This window comes from Hemiscyllium ocellatum, chromosome 4 (genome assembly GCF_020745735.1).
Source record: "Hemiscyllium ocellatum isolate sHemOce1 chromosome 4, sHemOce1.pat.X.cur, whole genome shotgun sequence".
Classification (NCBI taxonomy): Eukaryota; Metazoa; Chordata; class Chondrichthyes; order Orectolobiformes; family Hemiscylliidae; genus Hemiscyllium; species Hemiscyllium ocellatum.
In genome coordinates, this window is record NC_083404.1 from 49,641,796 (window position 1) to 49,664,664 (window position 22,869).

Here is a 22,869-nt window from a genome sequence, read left to right on the forward strand (position 1 = left end):
TTAGAACTGCATGGCTGCTGGAAAATGCTCCTTCTGAACTGCATGGCTGCTGGAAAATGCACCTTCTGAACTGCATGGCTGTTGGAAAATGCTCCTTCTGAGCTGCATGGCTGCTGGACAGTAGTCCTTCTGAACTCCATGGCTGATGGAGAATGCTCCTTCAGAACTGCATGGCTGTTGGAAAATGCTCCTTCTGAGCTGCATGGCTGCAGGACAATGCTCCTTCTGAACTTCACGGCTGATGGAGAATGCTCCTTCAGAACTGCATGGCTGCTGGACAATGCTCCTTCAGAACTGCATGGCTGCAGACAATGCACCTTCTGAACTGCATGGCTGTTGGAAAATACTCCTTCTGAACTGCAAATCTACTGGACAATGCTCCGTCTGAAATTCATGGCTGCTGGAAAATGCTCCTTCTGAACTGCATGGCTGATGGAGAATGCTCCTTCAGAACTGCATGGCTGCTGGACAATGCTCCTTCTGAGCTGCATGGCTGCAGGACAATGCTCCTTCTGAACTTCACGGCTGATGGAGAATGCTCCTTCAGTACTGCATGGCTGCTGGACAATGCTCCTTCAGAACTGCATGGCTGCAGACAATGCACCTTCTGAACTGTATGGCTGTTGGACAATACTTCTGAACTGCATGGCTGCCACTCAATGCTACTTCTGAACTCCATGGCTGCATGTCAATGCTCCTTCTGAACTGCATGGCTGCAGATCAATGCCCCTTCTGAACACCATGGTTGTTGGACAATACACCTTCTGAACTGCATGGCTGCAGGTCAATGCTCCTTCTGAACTCTATGGCTGCTGGAAAATGCTCCTTCTGAACTGCATGGTTGCAGGTCAATGCTCCTTCTGAACTGCATGGCTGCTGGAAAATGCTCCTTCTGAACTCCATGGCTGCTGGAAAATGCTCCTTCTGAACTGCATGGCTGTTGGAAAATACCCCTTCTGAACTGCCTGGCTGCAGGACAATACTCCTTCTGAATTGCATGGCTTTGGACAACGCTCCTTATGAACTCCATGGCTGCTGGACAATACTCCTTCTGAATTCCATGGCTGCTGAACAAGACTCCTTCTGAACTGCATGGCTTTGGACAACGCTCCTTCTGAACATCATGGCTGTTGGACAATACTCCTTCTGAACTGCATGGCTGCTGGACAATGCTCCTACTGAACAGCATGGCTGCAGGAAAATGCTCCTTCTGAACTTCACGGCTGATGGAGAATGCTCCTTCAGAACTGCATGGCTGCTGGACAATGCTCCTTCAGAACTGCATGGCTGCAGACAATGCACCTTCTGAACTGTATGGCTGTTGGACAATACTTCTGAACTGCATGGCTGCATCTCAATGCTACTTCTGAACTCCATGGCTGCATGTCAATGCTCCTTCTGAACTGCATGGCTGCAGATCAATGCCCCTTCTGAACACCATGGTTGTTGGACAATACACCTTCTGAACTGCATGGCTGCAGGTCAATGCTCCTTCTGAACTCTATGGCTGCTGGAAAATGCTCCTTCTGAACTGCATGGTTGCAGGTCAATGCTCCTTCTGAACTGCATGGCTGCTGGAAAATGCTCCTTCTGAACTCCATGGCTGCTGGAAAATGCTCCTTCTGAACTGCATGGCTGTTGGAAAATACCCCTTCTGAACTGCCTGGCTGCAGGACAATGCTCCTTCTGAACTCCATGGCTGCTGGACAATGCTCTTTCAGAACTGCATGGCTGCTGGATAATACTCCTGAACTGCATGGTTGTTGTATATTGGTCTTTTTGAACTGCATGTCTGCAGGACAATGCTCCTTCTGAACTGCATGGCTGCATGTCAATGCTACTTCTGAAATGCATGGCTGCAGATCAATGCCCCTTCTGAACCCCATGGTTGTAGGACAATACTCTTTCTGAACTGCATGGCTGCTGGACAATGCTCCTTCTGAACTCCATGGCTGCATTACAATGCTCCTCATGAACTGCATGGCTGTTGGACAAAGCTCCTTTTGAACTCCATGGCTGCAGGTCAATGCTCCTTCTGATCTGCATGGCTGTTGGAGAATGCTCCTTCTAAAGTGCATGGCTGCAGGTCAATGCTCCTTCTGAACCCCATGGTTGTTGGACAATACTCCTTCTGAAACCCATGGCTGCTGGACAATACTCCTTCTGAACTGCATGGCTGCAGGTCAATGCTCCTTCTGAACTGCATGGCTGCTGGACAATACTTTTTCTGAACTGCATGGCTGCAGATCAATGGTCCTTCTGAACTGCATGGCTGCTGGACAATGCTCCTTCGGAACTCCATGGCTGCTGGGAAATGATGCTTCTGAACTGCATGTCTGCTGGACAATACTCCTTCTGAATTCCATGGTTTTGGACAACACTCCTTATGAACTGCATGGCTGTTGGACAATACTCTTTCTGAACTGCATGGGTGCTGGACAATGCTCCATCTGAACTCCATGGCTGCCGGAAAATGCTCCTTATGAACTCCATGGCTGTTGGACAAAACTCCTTCTGAACTGCATGGCTGCAGGTCAATGGTCCTTCTGAACTGCATGGCTGCTAGACAATACTCCTTCTTAACTCCATGGCTGCTGGGAAATGCTGCTTCTGAACTGAATGTCTGCTGGACAGTACTCCTTCTGAATTGCATGGCTTTGGACAACGCTCCTTATGAACTGCATGGCTGTTTGACAATACTCTTTCTGAACTGCATGGGTGCTGGACAATGCTCCATCTGAACTGCATGGCTGCAGGACAATGCTCCTTCTGAATTGCATGGTTTTGGACAACGCTCCTTATGAACTGCATGGCTGTTGGACAACACTCTTTCTGAACTGCATGGGTGCTGGACAATGCTCCATCTGAACTGCATGGCTGCAGGACAATGCTCCTTATGAACTGCATGGCTGTTGGACAAAGCTCCTTCTGAACTGCATGGCTGCAGGTCAATGCTCCTTCTGAACTGCATGGCTGTTGGAGAATGCTCCTTCTAAAGTGCATGGCTGCAGGTCAGTGCTCCTTCTGAACCCCATGGTTGTTGGACAATACTCCTTCTGAAACCCATGGCTGCTGGACAATACTCCTTCTGAACTGCATGCCTGCAGGTCAATGCTCCTTCTGAACTCCACGGCTGACGGACAATGCTCCTTCTGAACTGCATGGCTGTTGGAGAATGCTCCTTCTAAAGTGCATGGCTGCAGGTCAGTGCTCCTTCTGAACCCCATGGTTGTTGGACAATACTCCTTCTGAAACCCATGGCTGCTGGACAATACTCCTTCTGAACTGCATGGCTGCAGGACAATGCTCCTTATGAACTGCATGGCTGTTGGACAAAGCTCCTTCTGAACTGCATGGCTGCAGGTCAATGCTCCTTCTGAACTGCATGGCTGTTGGACAATGTTCCTTCAGAAGTGCATGGCTGTTGTTCAATGCACCTTCTGAACTGCATGGCTGTTGGACAATGCTCCTTCTGAACTCCACGGCTGACGGACAATGCTTCTTCTGAACTGCATGGCTGATGGACAATGCTTCGTCTGAACTGCATGTCTGCATGTCAATGCTACTTCTGAAATGCACGGCTGCCGGTCAATGCCCCTTCTGAACCCCATTGTTGTTGGACAATACTCCTTCTGACCTGCATGCCTGCTGGTCTATACTCCTTCTGAACTCCATGGCTGCTGGACAATACGCTTTCTGAACTCCATGGCTGCTGGGAAATGCTGCTTCTGAACTGCATGTCTGCTGGACAATACTCCTTCTGAATTGCATGGCTTTGGACAACGCTCCTTATGAACTGCATGGCTGTTGGACAATACTCCTTCTGAACTGCATGGCTGCTGGACAATGCTCCATCTGAACTCCATGGCTGCAGGACAATGCTCTTCTGATCTGCATGGCTGCAGGTCAATGCTCCTTCTGAACTGCATGGCTGCAGGACAATGATCCTTCTGAACTCCACGGCTGATGGAGAATGCTCCTTCCGAACTGCATGGCTGACGGACAATGCTTCTTCTGAACTGCATGGCTGCAGGACAATGCTCCTTCTGAACTCCACGGCTGATGGAGAATGCTCCTTCAGAACTGCATGGCTGACGGACAATTCTCCTTCTGAACTGAATGGTTGTTGGACATTGGTCTTTTTGAACTGCGTGGCTGCAGGACAATGCTGCTTCTGAACTCCCCGGCTGATGGAAAATACTCCTTCTGAACTGCATGGCTGCTGGAAAATGGTCCTTCAGAACTCCATGGCTGCTGGACAATGTTCCTTCTGAACTGCATGGATGGTGGAGAATGCTCCTTCAGAACTGCATGGCTGACGGACAATTCTCCTTCTGAACTGAATGGTTGTTGGACATTGGTCTTTTTGAACTGCGTGGCTGCAGGACAATGCTGCTTCTGAACTCCCCGGCTGATGGAAAATACTCCTTCTGAACTGCATGGCTGCTGGAAAATGGTCCTTCAGAACTCCATGGCTGCTGGACAATGTTCCTTCTGAACTGCATGGATGATGGAGAATGCTCCTTCTGAACTGCATGGCTGCTGGACAATGCTCCTTCTGAACTCCATGCTCCATGTCAATGCTTCTTCTGAACTGAATGGCTTCATGTCAATGCTAGTTCAGAAATGCATGGCTGCAGGTCAATTCACCTTCTGAACTGCATGGATGCAGATCAATGCCCCTTCTGAACCCCATGTTTGTTGGACAATGCTCCTTCTGAGCTCCATGGCTGATGGAGAATGCTCCTTCAGAACTGCATGGCTGCTGGACAATGCTCCTTCTGAACTCCACAGCTGACGGACAATGCTTCTTCTGAACTGCATGTCTGCATGTCAATGCTACTTCTGAAATGCATGGCTGCAGATCAATGCCCCTTCTGAACCCCATGGTTGTTGGAAAATACTCCTTCTGAACTGTATGGCTGCAGGTCAATGCTCTTCTGAGCTGCATGGCTGCAGATCAATGGTCCTTCTGAACTGCATGACTGCTGGACGATACTCCTTCTGAACTGCATGGCTGCTGGAAAATACTCCTTCCGAACTCCATGGCTGCTGGACAATACTCCTTCTGAACTGCATGGCTGCTGGTCAATACTCCTTCTGATCTGCATGGCTGCAGAACAATGCTCCTCTGAACTCCATGGCTGCCGGACAATGCTCCTTATGAACTGCATGGCTGTTGGACAATACTCTTTCTGAACTGCATGGGTGCTGGACAATGCTCCATCTGAACTCCATGGCTGCCGGAAAATGCTCCTTATGAACTCCATGGCTGTTGGACAAAACTCCTTCTGAACTGCATGGCTGCAGGTCAATGGTCCTTCTGAACTGCATGGCTGCTAGACAATACTCCTTCTGAACTCCATGGCTGCTGGGAAATGCTGCTTCTGAACTGCATGTCTGCTGGACAGTACTCCTTCTGAATTGCATGGCTTTGGACAACGCTCCTTATGAACTGCATGGCTGTTGGACAATACTCTTTCTGAACTGCATGGCTGCTGGACAATGCTCCATCTGAACTGCATGGCTGCAGGACAATGCTCCTTATGAACTGCATGGCTGTTGGACAAAGCTCCTTCTGAACTGCATGGCTGCAGGTCAATGCTCCTTCTGAACTGCATGGCTGTTGGACAATGTTCCTTCAGACGTGCATGCCTGTTGGTCAATGCACCTTCTGAACTGCATGGCTGTTGGACACTGCTCCTTCTGAACCTCATGGCTGCAGGACAATGCTCCTTATGAACTCCACGGCTGATGGAGGATGCTCCTTCTGAACTGCATGGTTGCTGGATAATACTCCTTCTGAACTCCATGGCTAACGGACAATGCTTCTTCTGAACCGCATGGCTGCAGACAATGCACCTATTGAACTGCATGGCTGCTGGACAATACTCCTTCTGAACTGCATGGCAGCATGTCAATGCTCCTTCTGAACTCTACGGCTGATGTAGGATGCTCATTCTGAACTGCATGGCTGTTGGAGAATGCTCCTTCTGAACTCCATGGCTGCTGGACAATACTCCTTCTGAACTGCATGGCTGCAGGTCAATGGTCCTTCTGAACTGCATGGCTGCAGGTCAATGCTCCTTCTGAACTCCATGGCTGCTGGAAAATACTCCCTCTGAACTGCACGGCTGCAGGTCAATGTTCTTCTGAGCTGCATGGCAGCAGATCAATGCTCCTTCTGAACTGCATGACTGCGGGACGATACTCCTTCTGAACTGAAAGGCTGGTGGAAAATGCTCCTTCTGAACTGCAAGGCTGCTGGGAAATGCTACTTCTGAACTGCATGGCTGCTGGACAATACTTCTTCTGAACTCCATGGCTGCTGGACAATACACCTTCTGAATTGCATGACTTTGGACAATGCTCCTTATGAACTGCATGGCTGTTGGACAATACTCTTTCTGAACTGCATGGCTGCTGGAAAGTGCTCCATCTGAACTCCATGGCTGCAGGACAATGCTCCTTATGAACTGCATGGCTGTTGGACAATGCTCCTTCTGAACTGCATGGCTGATGGAGAATGGTCCTTCAGAACTCCATGGCTGCTGGACAATGCTCCTTCTGAACTGCATGGCTGATGGAGTATGCTCCTTCAGAACTGCATGGCTGCTGGACAATGCTCCTTATGAACTGCATGGCTGTTGGACAATGCTCCTTCTGAACTGCATGGCTGATGGAGAATGGTCCTTCAGAACTCCATGGCTGCTGGACAATGCTCCTTCTGAACTGCATGGCTGATGGAGTATGCTCCTTCAGAACTGCATGGCTGCTGGACAACGCTCCTTCTGAACTCCATGGCTGCAGGTCAATTCTCCTTCTCAACTGCATGGATGCAGATCAATACCCCTTCTGAACCCCATGGCTGATGGACAATACCCCTTCTGAACCCCATGGTTGTTGGACAATACACCTTCTGAACTGTAGTGCTGCTGGACAATATTCCTTCTGAACTCCATGGTTGCTGGACAATGCTCCTTCTGAGCTGCATGGCTGCAGGACAATGCTCCCTGAGAAATCCATGTCTGCTGTACAATACTCCTTCTGAACTGCATGGCTGATGGACAATGCTTCTTCTGAACTGCATGTCCGCATGTCAATGCTAATTCTGAAATGCATGGCTACAGATCAATGCTCCTTCTGAACCCCATGGTTGTTGGACAATACTCCTTCTGACCTGCATGGCTGCTGGACAATACTCCTTCTGAACTCCATGGTTGCTGAACAATACTCCTTCTGAACTGCATGGCTGCCGGTCAATGCTCCTTCTGAACTCCATGGCTGCAGATCAATGCTCTTCTGAACTGCATGGCTGCAGATCAATGCTCCTTCTGAACTGCCTGACTGCTGGACGATACTCCTTCTGAACTGCATGGCTGTTGGAAAATGCTCCTTCTGAACTGCATGGCTGCTGGGAAATGCTACTTCTGAACTGCATGGCTGCTGGAAAATACTCCTTCCGAACTCCATGGCTGCTGGACAATACTCCTTCTGAACTGCATGGCTGCTGGACAATACTCCTTCTGATCTGCATGGTTGCAGGACAATGCTCCTTCTGAACCCCATGGCTGCTGGGAAATACTGCTTCTGAACTGCATGTCTGCTGGACAATACTCCTTCTGAATTGCATGGTTTTGGACAATGCTCCTTATGAACTGCATGGCTGCTGGACAATACTCTTTCTGAACTGCATGGCTGCTGGACAATGCTCCATCTGAACTGCATGGCTGCAGGTCAATGCTCCTTATGAACTGCATGGCTGTTGGACAAAGCTTCTTCTGAACTGCCTGGCTGCAGGTCAATGCTCTTCTGATCAGCATGGCTGCAGATCAATGGTCCTTCTGAACTGCATGGCTGCTGGACAATACTCCTTCTGAACTCCATGGCTGCTGGGAAATGCTGCTTCTGAACTGCATGTCTGCTGGACAATACTCCATCTGAATTGCATGGCTTTGGACAACGCTCCTTATGAACTGCATGGCTGTTGGACAATACTCTTTCTGAACTGCATGGGTGCTGGACAATGCTCCATCTGAACTGCATGGCTGCAGGTCAATGCTCCTTATGAACTGCATGACTGTTGGACAAAGCTCATTCTGAACTGCATGGCTGCAGGTCAATGGTCCTTCTGAACTGCAGGGCTGTTGGACAATGCTCCATCTGAACTCCATGGCTGCAGGACAATGCTCCTTATGAACTGCATGGCCTCAGTTCAATGCTCTTCTGATCTGCATGGCTGCAGGTCAATGGTCCTTCTGAACTGCATGGCTGCTGGACAATACAACTTCTGAACTCCATGGCTGCTGGGAAATGCAGCTTCTGAACTGCATGTCTGCTGGACAATACGCCTTCTGAATTGCATGGCTTTGGACAATGCTCCTTACGAACTGCATGGCTGTTGGACAAATCGCCTTCAGAAGTGCATGGCTGCAGGTTAATGCTCCTTCTGAACTGCATGGCTGTTGAACAATGCTCCTTCTGAACCTCATGGCTGCAGGACAATACTCCTTCTGAACTCCACGGCTGAAGGACAATGCTTCTTCTGAACTGCATGGTTGACGGACAATGCTTCTTCTGAACTGCATGGTTGACGGACAATGCTTCTTCTGAACTCCACGGCTGACGGACAATGCTTCTTCTGAACTGCATGGTTGACGGACAATGCTTCTTCTGAACTGCATGTCTGCATGTCAATGCTACTTCTGAAATGCATGGCTGAAGATCAATGCCCCTTCTGAACCCCATGGTTGTTGGACAATACTCCTTCTGACCTGCATGGCTGCTGAACAATACTCCTTCTGAACTGCATGGCTGCAGGTCAATGCTCTTCTGAGCTGCATGGCTGCAGATCAATGCTCCTTCTGAACTGCATGACTGCTGGACGATACTCCTTCTGAACTGCATGGCTGTTGGAAAATGCTCCTTCTCAACTGCATGGCTGCTGGGAAATGCTGCTTCTGAACTGCATGGCTGCTGGACAATACTCCTTCTGAACTCCATGGCTGCTGAACAATACTCCTTCTGAACTGCATGGCTGCTGGAAAATACTCCTTCTGAACTCCATGGCTGCTGAACAATACTCCTTCTGAACTGCATGGCTGCTGGAAAATACTCCTTCTGAACTACATGGCTGCTGGACAATACTCCTTCTGATCTGCATGGCTGCTAGGAAATACTGCTTCTGAACTGCATGTCTGCTGGACAATACTCCTTCTGAATTGCATGGTTTTGGACAATGCTCCTTATGACCTGCATGGCTGTTGGACAATACTCTTTCTGAACTGCATGGCTGCTGGACAATGCTCCATCTGAACTCCATGGCTGCCGGACTATGCTTCTTACGAACTGCATGACTGTTGGACAAAGCTCCTTCTGAACTGCATGGCTGCAGGTCAATGCTCTTCTGATCTGCATGGCTGCAGATCAATGGTCCTTCTGAACTGCATGGCTGCTGGACAATGCTCCTTCTGAACTCCATGGCTGCTGGGAAATGCTGCTTCTGAACTGCATGTCTGCTGGACAATACTCCTTCTGAATTGCATGGTTTTGGACAACGCTCCTTATGAACTGCATGGCTGTTGGACAATACTCTTTCTGAACTGCATGGCTGCTGGACAATGCTCCACCTGAACTCCATGTCTGCAGGACAATGCTCCTTATGAACTGCATGGCTGTTGGACAAAGCTCCTTCTGAACTGCATGGCTGCAGGTCAATGCTCTTCTGATCTGCATGGATGCAGATCAATGGTCCTTCTGAACTGCATGGCTGCTGGACAATGCTCCTTCTGAACTCCATGGCTGCTGGGAAATGATGCTTCTGAACTGCATGTCTGCTGGACAATACTCCTTCTGAATTGCATGGTTTTGGACAATGCTCCTTATGAACTGCATGGCTGCTGGACAATACTCTTTCTGAACTGCATGGCTGCTGGACAATGCTCCATCTGAACTGCATGGCTGCAGGACAATGCTCCTTATGAACTCCACGGCTGATGGAGATGCTCCTTCTGAACTGCATGGTTGCTGGATAATACTCCTTCTGAACTCCATGGCTAACGGACAATGCTTCTTCTGAACCGCATGGCTGCAGACAATGCACCTATTGAACTGCATGGCTGCTGGACAATACTCCTTCTGAACTGCATGGCAGCATGTCAATGCTCCTTCTGAACTCTACGGCTGATGTAGGATGCTCATTCTGAACTGCATGGCTGTTGGAGAATGCTCCTTCTGAACTCCATGGCTGCTGGACAATACTCCTTCTGAACTGCATGGCTGCAGGTCAATGGTCCTTCTGAACTGCATGGCTGCAGGTCAATGCTCCTTCTGAACTCCATGGCTGCTGGAAAATACTCCTTCTGAACTGCACGGCTGCAGGTCAATGTTCTTCTGAGCTGCATGGCAGCAGATCAATGCTCCTTCTGAACTGCATGACTGCGGGACGATACTCCTTCTGAACTGAAAGGCTGGTGGAAAATGCTCCTTCTGAACTGCAAGGCTGCTGGGAAATGCTACTTCTGAACTGCATGGCTGCTGGACAATACTTCTTCTGAACTCCATGGCTGCTGGACAATACACCTTCTGAATTGCATGACTTTGGACAATGCTCCTTATGAACTGCATGGCTGTTGGACAATACTCTTTCTGAACTGCATGGCTGCTGGAAAGTGCTCCATCTGAACTCCATGGCTGCAGGACAATGCTCCTTATGAACTGCATGGCTGTTGGACAATGCTCCTTCTGAACTGCATGGCTGATGGAGAATGGTCCTTCAGAACTCCATGGCTGCTGGACAATGCTCCTTCTGAACTGCATGGCTGATGGAGTATGCTCCTTCAGAACTGCATGGCTGCTGGACAATGCTCCTTATGAACTGCATGGCTGTTGGACAATGCTCCTTCTGAACTGCATGGCTGATGGAGAATGGTCCTTCAGAACTCCATGGCTGCTGGACAATGCTCCTTCTGAACTGCATGGCTGATGGAGTATGCTCCTTCAGAACTGCATGGCTGCTGGACAACGCTCCTTCTGAACTCCATGGCTGCAGGTCAATTCTCCTTCTCAACTGCATGGATGCAGATCAATACCCCTTCTGAACCCCATGGCTGATGGACAATACCCCTTCTGAACCCCATGGTTGTTGGACAATACACCTTCTGAACTGTAGTGCTGCTGGACAATATTCCTTCTGAACTCCATGGTTGCTGGACAATGCTCCTTCTGAGCTGCATGGCTGCAGGACAATGCTCCCTGAGAAATCCATGTCTGCTGTACAATACTCCTTCTGAACTGCATGGCTGATGGACAATGCTTCTTCTGAACTGCATGTCCGCATGTCAATGCTAATTCTGAAATGCATGGCTACAGATCAATGCTCCTTCTGAACCCCATGGTTGTTGGACAATACTCCTTCTGACCTGCATGGCTGCTGGACAATACTCCTTCTGAACTCCATGGTTGCTGAACAATACTCCTTCTGAACTGCATGGCTGCCGGTCAATGCTCCTTCTGAACTCCATGGCTGCAGATCAATGCTCTTCTGAACTGCATGGCTGCAGATCAATGCTCCTTCTGAACTGCCTGACTGCTGGACGATACTCCTTCTGAACTGCATGGCTGTTGGAAAATGCTCCTTCTGAACTGCATGGCTGCTGGGAAATGCTACTTCTGAACTGCATGGCTGCTGGAAAATACTCCTTCCGAACTCCATGGCTGCTGGACAATACTCCTTCTGAACTGCATGGCTGCTGGACAATACTCCTTCTGATCTGCATGGTTGCAGGACAATGCTCCTTCTGAACCCCATGGCTGCTGGGAAATACTGCTTCTGAACTGCATGTCTGCTGGACAATACTCCTTCTGAATTGCATGGTTTTGGACAATGCTCCTTATGAACTGCATGGCTGCTGGACAATACTCTTTCTGAACTGCATGGCTGCTGGACAATGCTCCATCTGAACTGCATGGCTGCAGGTCAATGCTCCTTATGAACTGCATGGCTGTTGGACAAAGCTTCTTCTGAACTGCCTGGCTGCAGGTCAATGCTCTTCTGATCAGCATGGCTGCAGATCAATGGTCCTTCTGAACTGCATGGCTGCTGGACAATACTCCTTCTGAACTCCATGGCTGCTGGGAAATGCTGCTTCTGAACTGCATGTCTGCTGGACAATACTCCATCTGAATTGCATGGCTTTGGACAACGCTCCTTATGAACTGCATGGCTGTTGGACAATACTCTTTCTGAACTGCATGGGTGCTGGACAATGCTCCATCTGAACTGCATGGCTGCAGGTCAATGCTCCTTATGAACTGCATGACTGTTGGACAAAGCTCATTCTGAACTGCATGGCTGCAGGTCAATGGTCCTTCTGAACTGCAGGGCTGTTGGACAATGCTCCATCTGAACTCCATGGCTGCAGGACAATGCTCCTTATGAACTGCATGGCCTCAGTTCAATGCTCTTCTGATCTGCATGGCTGCAGGTCAATGGTCCTTCTGAACTGCATGGCTGCTGGACAATACAACTTCTGAACTCCATGGCTGCTGGGAAATGCAGCTTCTGAACTGCATGTCTGCTGGACAATACGCCTTCTGAATTGCATGGCTTTGGACAATGCTCCTTACGAACTGCATGGCTGTTGGACAAATCGCCTTCAGAAGTGCATGGCTGCAGGTTAATGCTCCTTCTGAACTGCATGGCTGTTGAACAATGCTCCTTCTGAACCTCATGGCTGCAGGACAATACTCTTTCTGAACTGCATGGCTGCTGGACAATGCTCCATCTGAACTGCATGGCTGCAGGACAATGCTCCTTCTGAACTCCACGGCTGACGGACAATGCTTCTTCTGAACTGCATGGCTGACGGACAATGCTTCTTCTGAACTGCATGTCTGCATGTCAATGCTACTTCTGAAATGCATGGCTGCAGATCAATGCCCCTTCTGAACCCAATGGTTGTTGGACAATACTCCTTCTGACCTGCATGGCTGCTGAACAATACTCCTTCTTAACTGCTTGGCTGCAGGTCAATGCTCCTTCTGAACTCCATGGCTGCTGGAAAATACTCCTTCTGAACTGCATGGCTGCAGGTCAATGCTCTTCTGAGCTGCATGGCTGCAGATCAATGCTCCTTCTGAACTGGATGACTGCTGGACGATACTCCTTCTGAACTGCATGGCTGTTGGAAAATGCTCCTTCTGAACTGCATGGCTGCTGGGAATGCTACTTCTGAACTGCATGGCTGCTGGACAATACTCCTTCTGAACTCCATGGCTGCTGGACAATACTCCTTCTGAACTACATGGCTGCTGGACAATACCCCTTCTAATCTGCATGTCTGCAGGACAATGCTTCTTCTGAACTCCATGGCTGCAGGTCAATGCTCCTTCTTAACTGCTTGGCTGCAGGTCAATGCTCCTTCTGAACTCCATGGCTGCTGGAAAATACTCCTTCTGAACTGTATGGCTGCAGGTCAATGCTCTTCTGAGCTGCATGGCTGCAGATCAATGCTCCTTCTGAACTGGAAGACTGCTGGACGATACTCCTTCTGAACTGCATGGCTGTTGGGAAATGCTCCTTCTGAACTGCATGGCTGCTGGGAAATGCTACTTCTGAACTGCATGGCTGCTGGACAATACTCCTTCTGAACTGCATGGCTGCTGGACAATACTCCTTCTGAACTGCATGGCTGCTGGAAAATACTCCTTCTGAACTCCATGGCTGCTGAACAATACTCCTTCTGAACTGCATGGCTGCTAGAAAATACTCCTTCTGAACTACATGGCAGCTGGACAATACTCCTTCTGATCTGCATGGCTGCTGGGAAATACTGCTTCTGAACTGCATGTCTGCTGGACAATACTCCTTCTGAACTCCATGGCTGCTGAACAATACTCCTTCTGAACTGCATGGCTGCTGGAAAATACTCCTTCTGAACTCCATGGCTGCTGAACAATACTCCTTCTGAACTGCATGGCTGCTGGAAAATACTCCTTCTGAACTACATGGCTGCTGGACAATACTCCTTCTGATCTGCATGGCTGCTAGGAAATACTGCTTCTGAACTGCATGTCTGCTGGACAATACTCCTTCTGAATTGCATGGTTTTGGACAATGCTCCTTATGAACTGCATGGCTGTTGGACAATACTCTTTCTGAACTGCATGGCTGCTGGACAATGCTCCATCTGAACTACTTGGCTGCCGGACTATGCTTCTTACGAACTGCATGGCTGTTGGACAAAGCTCCTTCTGAAGTGCATGGCTGCAGGTCAATGCTCTTCTGATCTGCATGGCTGCAGATCAATGCTCCTTCTGAACTCCATGGCTGCTGGGAAATGCTGCTTCTGAACTGCATGTCTGCTGGACAATACTCCTTCTGAATTGCATGGTTTTGGACAACGCTCCTTATGAACTGCATGGCTGTTGGACAATACTCTTTCTGAACTGCATGGCTGCGGGACAATGCTCCACCTGAACTCCATGTCTGCAGGACAATGCTCCTTATGAACTGCATGGCTGTTGGACAAAGCTCCTTCTGAACTGCATGGCTGCAGGTCAATGCTCTTCTGATCTGCATGGATGCAGATCAATGGTCCTTCTGAACTGCATGGCTGCTGGACAATGCTCCTTCTGAACTCCATGGCTGCTGGGAAATGATGCTTCTGAACTGCATGTCTGCTGGACAATACTCCTTCTGAATTCCATGGTTTTGGACAACACTCCTTATGAACTGCATGGCTGTTGGACAATACTCTTTCTGAACTGCATGGGTGCTGGACAATGCTCCATCTGAACTGCATGGCTGCAGGACAATGCTCCTTATGAACTGCATGGCTGTTGGACAAAGCTCCTTCTGAACTGCATGGCTGCAGGTCAATGCTCCTTCTGAACTGCATGGCTGTTGGACAATGTTCCTTCAGACGTGCATGGCTGTTGGTCAATGCACCTTCTGAACTGCATGGCTGTTGGACAATGCTCCTTCTGAACAGCATGGCTGCAGGACAATGCTCCTTCTGAACACCACGGCTGATGGAGTATGCTCCTTCTGAACTGCATGGTTTCTGGATAATACTCCTTCTGAACTCCATGGCTAACGGACAATGCTTCTTCTGAACCGCATGGCTGCAGACAATGCATCTTCTGAACTGCATGGCTGCTGGACAATACTCCTTCTGACCTGCATGGCTGCAGGTCAATGCTCCTTCTGAACTGCATGGCTGCAGGTCAATGCTCCTTCTGAACTCCATGGCTGCTGGAAAATACTCCTTCTGAATTGCATGGCTGCAGGTCAATGCTCTTCTGAGCTGCATGGCTGCAGACCAATGCTCCTTCTGAACTGCATGACTGCTGGACGATACTCCTTCTGAACTGCATGGCTGTTGGAAAATGCTCCTTCTGAACTGCATGGCTGCTGGAAAATGCTACTTCTGAACTGCATGGCTGCTGGAAAATACTCCTTCTGAACTCCATGGCTGCTGGACAATACTCCTTCTGAATTGCAGGGCTGCTGGACAATGCTCCTTCTGAACTGCATGGCTGCTGGGAAATTCTGCTTCTGAACTGCGTGTCTGCTGGACAATACTCCTTCTGAATTGCATGGCTTTGGACAACGCTCCTTATGAACTGCATGGCTGTTGGACAATACTCCTTCTGAACTGCATGGCTGCTGGACAATGCTCTATCTGAACTCCATGGATGCAGGACAATGCTCTTCTGATCTGCATGGCTGCAGGACAATGCTCTATCTGAACTCCATGGTTGCTGGACAATGCTCCATCTGAGCTGCATGGCTGCAGGACAATGCTCCTTGTGAACTCCATGTCTGCTGTACAATACTCCTTGTGAACTGCATGGCTGTTGGATAATGCTCCTTCTGAACTCCACAGCTGATGGACAATGCTCCTTCAGAACTGCATGGCTGACGGGCAAGTCTCCTTCTGAACTGCATGGTTGTTGGATATTGGCCTTTTTGAACTGCGTGGCTGCAGGAAAATGCTCCTTCTGAACTCCACGGCTGATGGAAAATGCTCCTTCTGAACTGCATGGCTGCTGGAAAATGTTCCTTCAGAACTCCATGGCCGCTGGACAATGCTCCTTCAGAACTGCATGGCGGCTGGACAATTCTCCTTCTGAACTCCATGGCTGCATGTCAATGCTAGTTCAGAAATGCATGGCTGCATGTCAATTCTCCTTCTGAACTGCATGGCTGCAGATCAATGCCCCTTCTGAACCCCATGACTGATGGACAATACTCCTTCTGAACTCCATGGTTGTTGGACAATACACCTTCTGAACTGCATGGCAGCAGGACAATGCTCCTTGTGAGCTCCATGTCTGCTGTACAATACTCCTTCTGAACTGCATGGCTGTTGGACAATGCACCTTCTGAACAGCATGGCTGCAGGAAAATGCTCCTTCAGAACTGCATGGCTGACGGGCAATTCTCCTTCTGAACTGCATGGTTGTTGGATATTGGTCTTTTTGAACTGCGTGGCTGCAGGACAATGCTCCTTCTGAACTCCACGGCTGATGGAAAATGCTCCTTCTGAACTGCATGGCTGCAGATCAATGCCCCTTCTGAACCCCATGACTGACAGAAAATACTCGTTCTGAACCCCATGGTTGTTGGACAATACACCTTCTGAACTGCATGGCTGCAGGACAATGCTCCTTGTGAACTCCATGTCTGCTGTACAATACTCCTTCTGAACTGCATGGCTGTTGGACAATGCTCCTTCTGAACTGCATGGCTGTTGGACAATACGCCTTCTGAACTGCATGGCTGTTGGAAAATGCTCCTTCTGAACTGCATGGCTGCTGGACAATGCTCCTTCTGAACTGCATGGCTGTTGGAAAATACTCCTTCTGAACTGCATGGCTACTGGAAAATGCTCCTTCTGAACAGCATGGCTGCAGGTCAATGCTCTTCTGAACTCCATGGCTGCAGGACAATGCTCCTTCTGAACTCCATGGTTGCTGGACAATACTCCTTCTGAACTGCACGGCTGCAGGTCAATTCTTCTTCTGAACACCACGGCTGATGGAGAATGCTCCTTCAGAACTGCATGGCTGACGGACAATTCTCCTTCTGAAATGCATGGCTGCATGTCAATGCTCCTTCTGAACTGCATGGCTGATGGAGAATGCTCCTTCTGAACTGCATGGCTGATGGAGAATGCTCCTTCAGAACTGCATGGCTGCAGGACAATGCTCCTTCAGAACTGCATGGCTGCATGTCAATGCTCCTTCTGAACTGCATTGCTGCATGTCAATGCTAGTTCAGAAATGCATGGCTGCAGGTCAATTCTCCTTCTCAACTGCATGGCTGCAGATCAATGCCCCTTCTGAACCCCATGGCTGATGGACAATACTCCTTCTGAACCCCATGGTTATTGGACAATACACCTTCTGAACTGCAGTGCTGCTGGTCAATGCTCCTTCTAAACTGCTTGGCTGCTGTACAATATTCCTTCTGAACTCCATGGTTGCTGGACAATGCTCCTTTTGAGCTGCATGGCTGCAGGACAATGATCCTTGTGAAGTCCATGTCTGCTGTACAATACTCCTTCTGAACTGCATGGCTGTTGAACAATGCTTCTTCTGAACAGCATGGCTGCAGGACAATGCTCCTTCTGAACGCCACGGCTGATGGAGAATGCTCCTTCTGAACTGCATGGCTGTTGGACAATACGCCTTTTGAACTGCATGGCTGTTGGAAAATGCTCCTTCTGAACTGTATGCCTGCTGGACAATGCTCCTTCTGAACTGCATGGCTGTTGGAAAATACTTGTTCTGAACAGCAAATCTGCTGGACAATACTCCTTCAGAACTGCATGGCTACTGGAAAATGCTCCATCTGAACTGCATGGCTGCTGGACAATGCTCCTTCTGAACTGCATGGCTGATGGAGAATGCTCCTTCAGAACTGCATGGCTGCTGGACAATGCTCCTTCTGAACTCCTTGGCTGCATGTCAATGCTCCTTCTGAACTCCATGGCTGCATGTCAATGCTAGTTCAGAAATGCATGGCTGCATGTCAATTCTCCTTCTGAACTGCATGGCTGCAGATCAATGCCCCTTCTGAACCCCATGGCTGCTGGGAAATACTGCTTCTGAACTGCATGTCTGCTGGACAATACTCCTTCTGAATTCCATGGTTTTGGACAATGCTCCTTATGAACTGCATGGCTGCTGGACAATACTCCTTCTGAACTGCATGGCTGCTGGACAATGCTCCTTCTGAACTCCATGGCTGCCGGACAATGCTCCTTATGAACTGCATGGCTGTTGGACAAAGCTTCTTCTGAACTGCATGGCTGCAGGTCAATGCTCTTCTGATCTGCATGGCTGCAGATCAATGGTCCTTCTGAACTGCATGGCTGCTGGACAATACTCCTTCTGAACTCCATGGCTGCTGGGAAATGCTCCTTCTGAACTGCATGCCTGCTGGACAATGCTCCTTCTGAACTGCATGGCTGTTGGAAAATACTTGTTCTGAACAGCAAATCTGCTGGACAATACTCCTTCAGAACTGCATGGCTACTGGAAAATGCTCCTTCTGAACTGCATGGCTGCTGGACAATGCTCCTTCTGAACTGCATGGCTGATGGAGAATGCTCCTTCAGAACTGCATGGCTGCTGGACAATGCTCCTTCTGAACTCCTTGGCTGCATGTCAATGCTCCTTCTGAACTCCATGGCTGCATGTCAATGCTAGTTCAGAAATGCATGGCTGCATGTCAATTCTCCTTCTGAACTGCATGGCTGCAGATCAATGCCCCTTCTGAACCCCATGGCTGCTGGGAAATACTGCTTCTGAACTGCATGTCTGCTGGACAATACTCCTTCTGAATTCCATGGTTTTGGACAATGCTCCTTATGAACTGCATGGCTGCTGGACAATACTCTTTCTGAACTGCATGGCTGCTGGACAATGCTCCTTCTGAACTCCATGGCTGCCGGACAATGCTCCTTATGAACTGCATGGCTGTTGGACAAAGCTTCTTCTGAACTGCATGGCTGCAGGTCAATGCTCTTCTGATCTGCATGGCTGCAGATCAATGGTCCTTCTGAACTGCATGGCTGCTGGACAATACTCCTTCTGAACTCCATGGCTGCTGGGAAATGCTGCTTCTGAACTGCATGGCTGCTGGACAATACTCCTTCTGAATTGCATGGCTTTGGACAACGCTCCTTATGAACTCCATGGCTGCTGGACAATACTCCTTCTGAATTCCATGGCTGCTGAACAAGACTCCTTCTGAACTGCATGGCTTTGGACAACGCTCCTTCTGAACCTCATGGCTGTTGGACAATACTCCTTCTGAACTGCATGGCTGCTGGACAATGCTCCTACTGAACAGCATGGCTGCAGGAAAATGCTCCTTCTGAACTCCACGGCTGACGGACAATGCTTCTTCTGAACTGCATGGCTGATGGACAATGCTTCTTCTGAACTGCATGTCTGCATGTCAATGCTACTTCTGAAATGCATGGCTGCAGATCAATGCCCCTTCTGAACCCCATGGTTGTTGGACAATACTCCTTCTGACCTGCATGGCTGCTGAACAATACTCCTTCTGAATTGCATGGCTGCAGTCCAATGGTGCTTCTGAACTGCATGGCTGCAGGACAATGCTCCTTCTGAACTGCAAGGCTGCTGGGAAATACTGCTTCTGAACTGCATGTCAGCTGGACAATACTCCTTCTGAATTGCATGACTTTGGACAACGCTCCTTATGAACTGCATGGCTGTTGGACAATACTCTTTCTGAACTGCATGGCTGCTGGAAAATGCTCCATCTGAACTCCATGGCTGCAGGACAATGCTCCTTATGAACTGCATGGCTGTTGGACAAAGCTCCTTCTGAAGTGCATGGCTGCAGGTCAATGCTCTTCTGATCTGCATGGTTGCAGATCAATGCTCCTTATGAACTGCATGGCTGTTGGACAAAGCTCCTTCTGAAGTGCATGGCTGCAGGTCAATGCTCTTCTGAACTGAAAGTCTGCTGGACAATACTCCTTCTGAATTGCATGGCTTTGGACAACGCTCCTTATGATCTGCATGGCTGTTGGACAATACTCCTTCTGAACTGCATGGCTGCTGGCCAATGCTCCATCTGAACTCCATGGCTGCAGGACAATGCTCTTCTGATCTGCATGGCTGCAGGACAATGCTCTTCTGATCTGCATGGCTGCAGGTCAATGCTCCCTCTGAACTGCATGGCAGCAGGACAATGCTCCTTCTGAACTCCACGGCTGATGGGGAATGCTCCTCCCGCACTGCATGGCTGATGGACAATGCTCCTTCTGAACTCCATGGCTGCAGGACAATGCTCTTCTGATCTGCATGGCTGCAGGACAATGATCCTTCTGAACTCCACGGCTGATGGAGAATGCTCATTCCGATCTGCATGGCTGACGGACAATGCTTCTTCTGATCTGCATGGCTGCAGGACAATGCTCTTTTGATCTGCATGGCTGCAGGTCAATGCTCCTTCTGAACTGCATGGCTGCAGGACAATGATCCTTCTGAACTCCACGGCTGATGGAGAATGCTTATTCCGAACTGCATGGCTGACGGACAATGCTTCTTCTGAACTGCATGGCTGCAGGACAATGCTCCTTCTGAACTCCACGGCTGATGGAGAATGCTCCTTCAGAACTGCATGGCTGACGGACAATTCTCCTTCTGAACTGCATGGTTGTTAGATATTGGTCTTTTTGAACTGCATGGCTGCAGGACAATGCTCCTTCTGAACTCCATGGTTGCTGGACAATGCTCCATCTGAGCTGCATGGCTGCAGGACAATGCTCCTTGTGAACTCCATGTCTGCTGTACAATACTCCTTGTGAACTGCATGGCTGTTGGACAATGCTCCTTCTGAACTCCACAGCTGATGGACAATGCTCCTTCAGAACTGCATGGCTGACGGGCAAGTCTCCTTCTGAACTGCATGGTTGTTGGATATTGGCCTTTTTGAACTGCGTGGCTGCAGGAAAATGCTCCTTCTGAACTCCACGGCTGATGGAAAATGCTCCTTCTGAACTGCATGGCTGCTGGAAAATGTTCCTTCAGAACTCCATGGCCGCTGGACAATGCTCCTTCAGAACTGCATGGCTGCTGGACAATTCTCCTTCTGAACTCCATGGCTGCATGTCAATGCTAGTTCAGAAATGCATGGCTGCATGTCAATTCTCCTTCTGAACTGCATGGCTGCAGATCAATGCCCCTTCTGAACCCCATGGCTGCTGGGAAATACTGCTTCTGAACTGCATGTCTGCTGGACAATACTCCTTCTGAATTCCATGGTTTTGGACAATGCTCCTTATGAACTGCATGGCTGCTGGACAATACTCCTTCTGAACTGCATGGCTGCTGGACAATGCTCCTTCTGAACTCCATGGCTGCCGGACAATGCTCCTTATGAACTGCATGGCTGTTGGACAAAGCTTCTTCTGAACTGCATGGCTGCAGGTCAATGCTCTTCTGATCTGCATGGCTGCAGATCAATGGTCCTTCTGAACTGCATGGCTGCTGGACAATACTCCTTCTGAACTCCATGGCTGCTGGGAAATGCTGCTTCTGAACTGCATGGCTGCTGGACAATACTCCTTCTGAATTGCATGGCTTTGGACAACGCTCCTTATGAACTCCATGGCTGCTGGACAATACTCCTTCTGAATTCCATGGCTGCGGAACAAGACTCCTTCTGAACTGCATGGCTTTGGACAACGCTCCTTCTGAACCTCATGGCTGTTGGACAATACTCCTTCTGAACTGCATGGCTGCTGGACAATGCTCCTACTGAACAGCATGGCTGCAGGAAAATGCTCCTTCTGAACTCCACGGCTGACGGACAATGCTTCTTCTGAACTGCATGGCTGATGGACAATGCTTCTTCTGAACTGCATGTCTGCATGTCAATGCTACTTCTGAAATGCATGGCTGCAGATCAATGCCCCTTCTGAACCCCATGGTTGTTGGACAATACTCCTTCTGACCTGCATGGCTGCTGAACAATACTCCTTCTGAATTGCATGGCTGCAGTCCAATGGTGCTTCTGAACTGCATGGCTGCAGGACAATGCTCCTTCTGAACTGCAAGGCTGCTGGGAAATACTGCTTCTGAACTGCATGTCAGCTGGACAATACTCCTTCTGAATTGCATGACTTTGGACAATGCTCCTTATGAACTGCATGGCTGTTGGACAATACTCTTTCTGAACTGCATGGCTGCTGGAAAATGCTCCATCTGAACTCCATGGCTGCAGGACAATGCTCCTTATGAACTGCATGGCTGTTGGACAAAGCTCCTTCTGAAGTGCATGGCTGCAGGTCAATGCTCTTCTGATCTGCATGGTTGCAGATCAATGCTCCTTATGAACTGCATGGCTGTTGGACAAAGCTCCTTCTGAAGTGCATGGCTGCAGGTCAATGCTCTTCTGAACTGAATGTCTGCTGGACAATGCTCCCTCTGAACTGCATGGCTGCAGGACAATAATCCTTCTGAACTCCACGGCTGATGGGGAATGCTCCTCCCGCACTGCATGGCTGATGGACAATGCTCCTTCTGAACTGCATGGCTGTTGGACAATACTCATTCTGAACTGCATGGGTGCTGGACAATGCTCCATCTGAACTGCATGGCTGCAGGACAATGCTCCTTCTAAACTGCTTGGCTGCTGTACAATATTCCTTCTGAGCTCCATGGTTGCTGGACAATGCTCCTTTTGAGCTGCATGGCTGCAGGACAATGATCCTTGTGAACTCCATGTCTGCTGTACAATACTCCTTCTGAACTGCATGGCTGTTGAACAATGCTTCTTCTGAACAGCATGGCTGCAGGACAATGCTCCTTCTGAAC